This window comes from Anabrus simplex, chromosome 7 (assembly GCF_040414725.1).
Source record: "Anabrus simplex isolate iqAnaSimp1 chromosome 7, ASM4041472v1, whole genome shotgun sequence".
Taxonomy (NCBI): Eukaryota; Metazoa; Arthropoda; class Insecta; order Orthoptera; family Tettigoniidae; genus Anabrus; species Anabrus simplex.
The window spans coordinates 285953340-285964679 of record NC_090271.1 but is presented as its reverse complement, the minus strand read 5'-3'; the positions used below and the strand labels follow the sequence as shown (position 1 = coordinate 285964679).

The 11340-nt window shown below is 39.1% G+C and overlaps 1 long non-coding RNA gene across 1 annotated transcript; it reads left to right on the top strand.

The window, feature by feature from the left end:
- Nucleotides 1-7460: 7460 nt before the first annotated feature.
- On the top strand, nt 7461-8493 carry LOC137501495 (uncharacterized). The gene is made up of 3 exons (XR_011018574.1): nt 7461-7563; nt 7680-7877; nt 8119-8493. It is a non-coding gene; the product is annotated as an uncharacterized lncRNA (long non-coding RNA).
- Nucleotides 8494-11340: the final 2847 nt, after the last annotated feature.

Genomic DNA, 11340 nt, shown 5'->3' with positions numbered 1-11340 from the left:
ACCTTTTTCCCGGGGAGGGTTTAGTTTCTTTCTTGGTGAAAACGTAAACTTGCACTATACGTTCTTCCATAGCTTCTTCTCCGAATGTTGTAGACGTTTCTTGTAATTACTTGAGCTTATCCTCTGTTGAAATTCTCTTGACATACATTACAGGTGTAAATCCTCCTTCCACTATGTGTTCCATGGTGAGTTATCATATCACTACTTCATGCAAACATCTTAATGTCTGTTTGGCATTCGTCATGCTATTCTCCCCAGTCCTCACAGCATCCTCTTCGTCGAAGCGTACAATTGTATGTTGTATACTTCGCCCCTGTCCTGAGAACGTACTTCTTTCCGCAGTGTACGCGAGGATGATAATTTTATATTTGCCACTTCATAAAAACCTTGTTTTGTATTCTTGTCACATTTACTGTATTATGCCGAAGTGATCAGAGAGGTGACCTTCAGATTTCCCTCTTTTTGGAAGCGCACTCTTGCATATTTCACTGCTGCACAATATCTATGATGTGTCTTGAACGACCTACGTTATCACAGGGCTTGAACAAATGTGTATCCCGTAAGGTTAGTGATCTCTGCACACAATTTTTCTCAGCTCTTTCCACTCTTGCCTTATCTTTGCTGTTCTTGTCCATTGTTTTCCTCCCCATCTCGCAAAGCAGTCTGCCCATCTAGTTCTTTGCCTTCCAACATTCGTTCTTCCTTCTCTGGGATCCCACATTGTCATTTTGTAAGTCCATCGATTTTGCTCCAGTCTCGCTACGTGTCCTCCCCATTTCCACTTTAGCTGAACGGCTGTCGCCAGAGCGTCCTTCATGCCGATTCTCCTTCGAATATCTTCGTTCCGTATTCTGTCTCTCAATGAGACCTGGAGTATTTTTCTTTCCATTTTGCGCTGGCATATCTGGATCATTTTCCTTTGTTTTAGTGTTAGTGTCCAGGTTTGGCAACCATATAGTAGGACTGTTATCACACTTTTTTTAGGACTTCAGCTTTAAGGGTGAGTTTTTGAGTCTTGTCTGTCAGTATGAACTTTAGAGACCAGAACCTCTTCCATGCTTGTCCTATTCGCCGCTTGACCTCTTTTTCTGAACAGTTTGAGGATGATATATTCTGGCCAAGGTATACACATTCCTCTTCGTATTCCGATAATTCTACATTTACGCTAACTGGAGTTTCCAATGCATTGGTCATCAACTTTGTTTTTCTTGGGTTTATTGTCAGGCCCGCTTCTTTGCTGGTGTTGTCTAATTCTACCTCGAATCACATTCTGGAACCCCAAGCAGCCTCCAAGCTACTGGAAATCACAGAGGACCTCAATCCACATTCTGTACACCCGAGCAGCTCGCTCCGTTGCCGACTCTGTCACCAATACGATGTCGTCTGCGAACCGTAAGTGCTTTAGTCTTGCTCCATTTATTTTGATGCCGTATTTGTTTTCCCAATCTAGTTTTTTGAACTGATTCTCCAGTAAGCACGTGAATAAATTTGGTGAGAGAGGGTAACCTTGCTTAACTCCTCTTTCTATCTTGATGTTCTTTCCTTCTCTTTCTGTTTTTATTCTGGCCTCGCTGCCTTCGTAGAGTTTATCCAGGAGTCTGATGGATTTGATCTGGATTCCTTGTTTGCTCATTGTTTCTAAAACTTATTCCCGTTCCACGGAGTCGAATGCTTTATTGTAGTCCAAAAATGCTATATAGACATCCTGATTGAATTCTTGTGTTTCCTCGATCAGTTGATTCGCTGCTTGTAGGTGGTCTGATGTACTGTAATTTGTTCTAAATCCTGCTTGTGTCACTGGTTGTTGTTAGTCTAGTGTCTTCGCCATTCTCTTAGTTAGGATCTTTACGAAGAATTTGTAAAGATTTACAATTAAGTTGATAGGTCTGTAGTCAGTGGCGACCCGTGGCCAAATTATCCGACGGGGCACAACTTATGAAATAATATGGACAGTCAAGTAGAAACTTAAAGTATCGGTTGCAAAATATAACACTAATGCGCATGTGAATAAATACACTAACAACTGACTTGTAGATCAGCTTATCCCGTTTACAGTTGGTGCCAGTTAGATATTAACACCAAGGAAAAAGACTGTGAAAAGTGGGGTCAAAGGTACCGGGACACGAAGCCATGACCTGTCCATTTCCGGTCAAGTGTTATTTCACTGAGCTAAATGGCCATGGATATGCTGATCCACATTTCATTTATAACCTGTTCCCCTACATGTCATGCAATAATGAATACACTAACCTTCTTATTTATAGATGAAGTCCATTCTTCGATCCCTTGCTTGAGCAAATACTTCGATAACTCGCTGGTTGAAGTCGGGAATCAAACATACCCTTTTACTTTCAATTCAAAGCATGGCCAGGGTCATTAGTCTGTCTTGGCTCATCGTATTCCTCAAGAAGGTCTTTATTCGATTTAGAGTAGAGAAACACCTTTCACTTTCCACTGTCGACATCGGGATTCTAACAATGATGCTCAGTAACCTAACGTATTCATTGAATGAGTCTTGCATATTGTTGCGGAGGAAAAGTTGTGAAAGCGCCGCAGCACCATCTGCCGCACGCACGTCTACCCTGGAATATAACACTACAAGTTCGGTCATAATTCTGGCTTTGCTCACTTTAGAGTACATGTTTACGGTTGACGCGAAATCTTTTTCCGGATAGCGAGTACAAAATTCTCCAAAACTTGATACCTGAAAAGGGTTGGCAGCTGCAAAATGGCAGTAGTAGGGCTATGTGCGTCCCAATCCACCTCGTCAGCACGTTTTCTGCTTCGTCATCACCCGAGGTCATTGATCCCCGGTCACGTGACCGTGACGTCATCACCACGTGCTCTTGTTTGTAAGTAAAGCCACGTGCTCTTGTTTGTAAACAAAGCCACGTGCTTTTTGACAGCTGTCATCCGCCATCTTTAAACAACAACGAATCGCTAATCTCAGTGCTGCCATCGTGACGGCACTGAACCTTATCCTTTGGCATGTGGTGTCGGGCAATTTGAAATTCCACGTGCTTTTTGACAGCTGTCACCTTTAAACAACAGACGATCGCTAACATCAGTGCTGCCATCTTGACGGGGCAAAATCCTCATGGATGCCACCTTAGCCACGTGGTGGCGGGCACTTTGAAAAACCACGGAAGGGCAATTTGAAATTACACGTGCTTTTTTGACAGCTGTCAGCGGCCATCTTTAAACAACAGAACAACATGCTGCTGTCATGACGGGGCTAAATTCTCATGGGTGGTACCTCAGGCATATTGGAGCGGACAATTTGAAAAATACCACGTGCTCTTGTTTGAAAACAAAGCCACGTGCTTTTTTGACAGCTTCCATATTTAAACAACAGACGATAGCAAACTTCAGTGCTGGAAGAGAGAAAATCCTCATGGCTACTACTTTAGGCACGTGGTAGCGGGCAATTTATAAAAACTCCGTTAGCTGTCAGCGGCTATCTTTATACAACAAAACTTCAGTGCATTCTCGACGCCTAAGAGAGCGAGCCTATCCTCACATCCACCATCTTGGAGGGGCTATACTTAGTTATACCGCAAGATTCCCTTCCCGACGCCAATTGCCCTTATGAGACGGCTTAGGAGCGCTTGAATAAGATAGCGGCTGCTCTTATAAGACGGCCATGCGTGATTGCACAAGATGAGAGCGGCTCTTATGAGACGGCTCTGGGCGCTTGCGCAAGGTGGCTGCTATACATAGGTTCTTATGAGACTCCCTAGGGAAGGTTGCGCAAGATGGCGGCTATCTAATTGTAGAAGATGGCTTCTATACATAGGCTCTTATGAGACGGCTTAAGGGCGCTTGCGCAAGATGGTTGCTATACATAGGCTCTTATGAGACGGCCTAGGACCGCTTGCGCAAGATGACGGCTATACATAGACTCTTATGTGACAGCCATGGGCGATTTCACAAGATGGCGATTATACACAGGCTTATATGGAAAAAGCTAGCTTAGAGGCTACTGCACAAGATGGCGGCTGGTCTTATGAGACAGCTTAAAGGAGCTTGCGCAAGATGGCTGCTATACATAGGCTCTTATGAGACGGCCAAAGGCGTTTGCACAAGGTGACGGCTATCTAAGTGCACAAGACGGCTGCTATACTGCCCCCATTATTGCCAAGCCAACCCCAGCCAGTGAGCGAGAGATCCCAAGGTGGAACGTTCGTTCATGGCTTTCTGTTTCTGGAGGCATTTAAGGGAGTAGGGATGACGATCAAGCAAGAAAACATTTTAAAACAACATTCAGACATTTATTAATATAAGCAATCGTTAACAATCAAACTATCCTTGCTGGTGTTGAATACATTATTTCTTTCATGTTGTCTGGCCCTCCAGTATCAATTTTTAACAGCAGAATTAATCTTCATCCTTCCAGTCACAACGATGAGGCTCTTAAAGTAACTCATGAGACGGATTAGGCCTTTACTCTCTTTAAAGATTGTAAATAAAAGTATAGCTTGAGCCTCCTACAATTTACAAAAATATTTGCAAAAGAAATCAGCTGGCAGTTGTCTACTTTCAATTAACAACGAACAAAAATTAAACTTAAGTCTTCTTTTGATTCATTAGAACTTCAACACGTGGTAACTGTTGGCCAATAACCAATTACTATACGTAAGGTAAGTAACATTCGTTAAAGACATGTAGAAATTCTACCATTAAATCTGAGTCGTAATTAATTATTATTATTATTATTATTATTATTATTATTATTATTACCAATTTTCAATAAATTAACTAGGTAATATTTACTTCAATTATCATTGCAATTATACTCACAAACTCTTATATTCCATCAGATTACTCTCACCCTGATCATGACACAATTGTCAAATTTACTAATTACTCATTTAATTATTATCATTTTTACTCGTTATCTCCTTAGCTCAATTAATTATGTCGTTTGTAGACCTTTAAACTTTACTTGCACAGTACTTTTAAGTTTAGAAATTAGTTAGCAATTCTTCAGAAAATTACTTATAAATGCATTGGAAAATTTTATTTTAACCACACGTGAGGAAAATAGTTTGCCCTTGCTGAAAATGAACTAGACGATCTTTCGTCTACATCATCACTAACTCAAAATTAAATTCTAATCTAGTCTTACTTGGCGTTATTATCAGCATATTATTTCTTAAATTTAACTAAACGAATTATCAAGGTGGCAAACCAACGTTGAAATAATCTGTGTCGTCACGATGGACGCACGACCAGATTAAAACACAATGAACACTTGAAACACGACAATATTCTTTACTACATCGCACACACACATCACATTCACACAAGGGTAACACGTATTTTATGTACACAATATTTACAACGAATCCTGCCTCAATGAATTAATCAATTATTTTTACATGGTCGCGTCAATTTAATTCGGCAGATGAACTTAGGTCCGGTAACATTAACGACTCGATTAATGGTTAGTGATCGAATTAGTGTAACCACCTTGATTGAAAATAATCTTTAAATAACAACGGAGATCATCTAAGTTTCAGAGATTAACTGGAAGTTTCTAATAGAATTCAATAATCATGACCATCACATGGGTTACAAATAACAAGTCTAGCATTCGTGAGCCTTGAACACATTTATTATTATTCCCTACACATTAATATATTCAACACTTTTTCCACTTTAATTATAATTCACACTGTGTTCCCAAACAACAAGCAACAAATTACTCAAATAATATCCCGCACGATCACCAATATTCTAGGCGCAAATATGAGCAGAACACTTCAAAAATTATGTGAGGATATTCTAAGTCAATTTATAGCTCACGACCCTAAGTTGCATTTTTAACCCGGTCTTCTAATTTAATTTATTATTATTTTAGTGATTATTAGGTCTATCAGTCCTTGTATGATATCATGAAATTAGATGACACGATCCTACAGGATTGCAAGTGAGATTAGATGACACTCAATTCGATTCGATTTCATAAAGTTAAGTACAACAAGTATCACGCACAAGCAAGAGAAATTTATCGCGTGGTCGGTTGATTTTTAACATATCTAAGTCTAGCATTTGAGAATTCATCCAAAGAACTACTACAACAAGTAGTTTAATAGATCTCAAATTCCAGTCACACACATGTAACTCAACTACCATGACACCTTAAGAATGAAAATTGAAATAACTCAAACTATTGAAAAAACTAATAGAACTATGATCTAGGGAAGAAAGATCATCTAGTTTTACAAGGAGGAGAAAGATATCAGATAATTAAAATTGGTACTCAAATGTTAGTTGCGGTTCGATTCCAGGTTGAAGTCCGTCATTTCGGCATTTTCCCGTCGGTCACTTTTCTCCAGCCAGAAATGTCTTACATGTTTAGTAAGTCATGGAGACACAACAGTAGACGCCCCACGATGATACTTCGCTGAATCTTGAGGAAGAATGATCCATCTTGAGGTTCACCACGGCGATCTGATGGGTTGAGTCTTCGCCACGTAGCGGTACCAGTAATGTTAGGCTGCAACTGAGACAATAAATATTAAAATTTGCACACACCAGTCGGATGTTAAATATTCTCGTGGAGAAATGAACTTATATCCATTAATTTTGCAGTACAGTTCGTGGGATTTATCGTAAATAACTGGGAATTTATCAGAGTAGCCTTCCATCTACACGACTGAATTTATCTCCACGTGGTCCCGTAGCACAGCGCAGAATAATCGGAGTAGCAGAGCAACAACAGCAGAGTTAGTGCAGAGTTAGAGTTCAGAGCGCAGAGTGAGATTTAATGTGAACGCGAGGTTTTATAGCTTTAGCTCGGGGGGCGCATCGTTTCTGAAGACGAACATTGGTTCAAGGTCTCTTGTAATTGTATTTATTAGAACATTTCTTTATGCCACCCTAGTTTACACCTTCGGCTTACTAGCAATAAAGACAAAATGGATACAAAAATACAAAGACAAACATACAATATCTACTATCCTCTCTTAAAATCTACCTAAACTACCTCACTAAATCTACTACGATGCTCCTAACAAAGGCGGATGACCTGTCCATATGTTAGGGCACCAAACGATCACAGGTAATAAATAATGCAAAATACATAGAAATAAAAGAACAAAACTATAGTTAAACAATCACTACTCTACACCCCTTGAACTAGTACCTACGTCCCTACTAATTTAGTAGCGTCACCCAGGCGGATAACCATACCATGGGTAACTCCATCCTACACTAAACAAACCATTAACTATAGTCCTCTCCGTGTAAGGACGTACACTAAGGGTGCAACCTTACCCTTTCTCCCCTGTAATATTAAGGTATTGATTTATAGTGACTTTTCTTGCTGTTGGGTCTTTTTCAGTGTCGGTAACCATACAGTTTAGGGACCCTACTTGCCGATACGACGTCTTACTGTTACCGTTAATCTGGCACGTTGGTAACGTTCAGTCACTGTTCTAGCGTGAATTGTGTGTTGCCACCGCATTGCCTCTAAAGTCACTAGCGATACATTTGCGAGAATATTTAAAGCATATTTTCTTTTTTTGTGGGATTGTAGATCTATTTGGCTAATACCAGGTAAGTAGAATTGTGGCATGTTCGGATAATGCATTTAATAACATAGTTTGTGTGAAATGATGAGCACATCATTTTATTAATTACGTTCCTATTTCGTCCCATACTTATACGAACAGAATTCGATTGGGATGTCTAAGAAGGAAGAAAAATCTGCAAAAACTCCTCCGAAAAGGAAACCAAGGTTACGTCCTTTACAAGCTTCAGGTCAAGAAATGCTTGTACATTGCTACGAGCAATTGAAACAGGAAGACGACGAAGAAGGTATCAGTCGTAGTGATACGAAGCTAATGGCAAGAGTTTCATTATTAACTGGGGTAAGTGTTCGTTTTTATCTTGTTTCTATGATAAGTTTCTGGCATAATGACAATCAGTTGAAAAGGAGCAGTATTTCATTCTGAACCTAACCTAACCTAACCTGATCATGTAGGCCTAGGCATATACCGGTACCATGTCTTGTGTCGACTTCGATACGGTTCGTAGACTTAACCTTTGTGTATTCATGTTGACTTACGGTATATGTGTATGTAATATATTTCTGTGTGTGTATTCTTACAGTGTAGTTTCGGTTTAGTCCGAAAAGTAATAGGAAATTTCAAGAAGGGAGTTGAATTTTCTACACCAGGTAAACGCCGAAAGCGTGAACATCCAGTGACCGGCATGGACAGTTTTTCTAAGGAAGCGATAGCAAGGTTTATTTATGATAAATTACATAAAGGTAAGGTGACTTCATAAGGAATCTATTGCAACATTATTTATAGAAATTGGCACGCAGGTGAGATAAGCTCCCAGAAATGTTTTGTGCATGTATTGTCATACAGCTCTTTTGAGTCCCTTGTAACTCTCTTTTTTCTTCCCACAGGAGAAGTCGTAACTGTAAGAAAGGTTTTCGACCACATGAAAGCAAATTATGACACTTATTTGTACAAGGGCTCCGAAACATCATTAAGAAGAATTTTGAAGGTCATGGGGTTTGTGTAGTAAAGGTGATCCCTATGCGTATGTTAGAGAAAATGAAGACATTTGTTTTAAGAGATCCTGTTTTCTGAGGGAATACATGCGTAATAAGGACAGTGAGAAACCAAAACCTGTTGTTTTCTTGGATGAGACTTGGATTTTTATGAATGGTGAATATATATGTTATATATTACATTTTATATTTTAAAAATCTTGGAATAATTTATCTTCATCAGGTGTCTTTGGTTTCAGTTGTGCATTTGTCTTTCAGGGTCACCCACATACTCCTGGAATAAACCACACAAATCTGGACATGATGTTCAAGGAGTAATTCGTCGACCTGTGTCTGAGGGAGGAAGACTGGTTATTGTTCATGCTGGAACGAAGGATGGCTTTGTACCTGGTATGTTCTTACTTTATTTTACTTCATTTTATTGTAGTGAGGTGATCTCTCTTTACATAGTTATGAGGGTATTTAGGGTTTGTAGTACGGATGCAGGGGGGGGGCACATAAGTCTCTGATAAGACCCCAACTTAAGTACAGTTCCTGTGTATGAGACCCTCACTGGGATTACTTGGTTTGAGAATTGGAAAAGTTCAAAAGACAGAAGCACGATTTGTTGTGGGTGATTTCTGACAAAAGAGTAGCGTTACAAAAATTTTGTCGGGTTTGGGCTGGGAAGACTTGGGTGAAAGGAGACAAGTTGCTGGACTAAGTGTTATATTCCGAGCTGTCGGTGGATAGGTGGTGTGGAATGACATTGGTAGACGAATACGTTTCAGTGGTATTTTAAAAGTAGGTAAGATCACAGTACAGTGATAAAGTTGATGAAAAGTGGGGCAAATATTTGTTTTTTTTTAAGAAGGGAGTTAGGGATTGGAATAATTTACCAAGGGAGATGTTCAATAAATTTCCAAATTCTTTGCAATTATTGAAGAAAATACTAGGCCTATCCCTGAAACTACATCTTCTGTCCTAAGTGCAGATCAGTGGTGACTGATTGATTGAAATTGACTGGCACTAGGTCGGAAGTGCCATTATAACTTACCGCTCATTGAGCTCTGTACGTGGTTTTTGATTTTGACTTCTCCACTGTTATTAAAAAGACTTGCAGGTATTCACTTTAGGCCAATGATTAACCTTAGAGAGGTATTTCAATCAAAACTTACTCAGTGTATTTTCATATAATATTACTGGATATTTGTATCAGTAAATTACTTGTATTGTAGGCCTATTTATTATGTTTATTCTGCATTCGACAATCTCCACCTGAATCAGTGCTTGATACCTGACTGTTGAACATCTTCCAAGCTTCTTATTTCTTACTGCCTGATATAGGTTCAGTGTTCGCAGCAATTACATTTGTTCTAAGGTATTGAAATGGGTGTTTATACTTATATCTTTTATGCAAGTGATCGTGGACTTCTAATCCAGATATAGGCCTACTAATGGAGATACATTCATGAGAGATGTTACGATAAAGTAGTGTAAGTAGTAATTAATTGACTTCATCATCAGGTGACTTTGCTACACAGTAGTTGGTTTTACTTAAAATCAGACAGCTTTTTGTATCATTCAACAGAAATCACATTTTTTATTAATAGGCCTATACTTTTTTAGAACAAATAACTTCATACTAAAACTTAAAATTCTTACAGGTGCTGATTTGATATTTGCTACAAACTTGAAGAGAAATCAGGATTACCATGGTGCTATGAACAGCGAGAAATTTCAGATGTGGGTGAAGACGCAATTAATCGTAGGATTAAGAAATATAGGACCCTGTGTTATTGTAATGGATAATGCACCATATCACTGTAAGCTTGTTGAGCATCAACCAACAACGAAATGGAGGAAGGATCAATTAGTGGTAATTATACTTAATTGAATATTTCCTTCTACTGAATGATGTTTAATGATGTTACAGAAATTAATTTTTATTTTTCCTTTAATTTACAGTCATGGTTAAGGCAGAATGGAGTTTCTCCACCAGAAAATGCCACAAAAGATGAGCTGCAAAGGTTGTGTAATATGAATCGAAGTCACTTAAAGAGGTACAGAAGCACGTAAACATAAGTTTAGATAATGTTGTTTACACTCGTGTATTTGACTTTCATGTATGCATAACAATATTTCTGTTTCTTTAAAACCAGGTACATTGTTGACGAGATGCTGCACAGTGAAGGCCATACTGTCTTACGACTTCCTCCATACCACTCATTTTTCAATGCCATCGAATTTGTATGGTCTGTGGCAAAACAGTATTATAACAAAACAGTGGCTTCAAGACCTGGTCACGGATTGGACAGAGCTACAGCTGTGTGGAAAGAATCTCTTGATCAGGTAGGCCAAGTGGAAATGTTATTTATTGGATATATGCAAGTGGAGTTTATAATATACTTGTCAGGTTGTGATACTTCAATATATCTTATAGGTGACAGCAGAGATGTGGAGAAATGAAGTAAAACACACTGAGAAGAAGATTGTCGAGTTCTACAATAATGAGGTGAGAGGTCTTCCTGAAGTGGAGGAACTAGTCATTCATCATGGAAGCAGTGAATCGGAGGAGGAAGATGAAGAAGAAGAAGAAGAAGAAGAAAGAAGAGAAGCCGAGGAGTTAGCTGTACCATTGTAAGAGCCATTCCATGAGATTAAGAATGTTATAACTTTGCTGGGAAATAATACATTTCTGATTGCCCCGTCCTTTCTGATATAACGAAGTTACATTTCAAAATTGTGGGAATTGTGTATCTACAAGTTACAGGGCGGTATAGATGTGCAGGTGGGGATCAGTGTCCAATCGGAGTGGAATTATCTAGAAC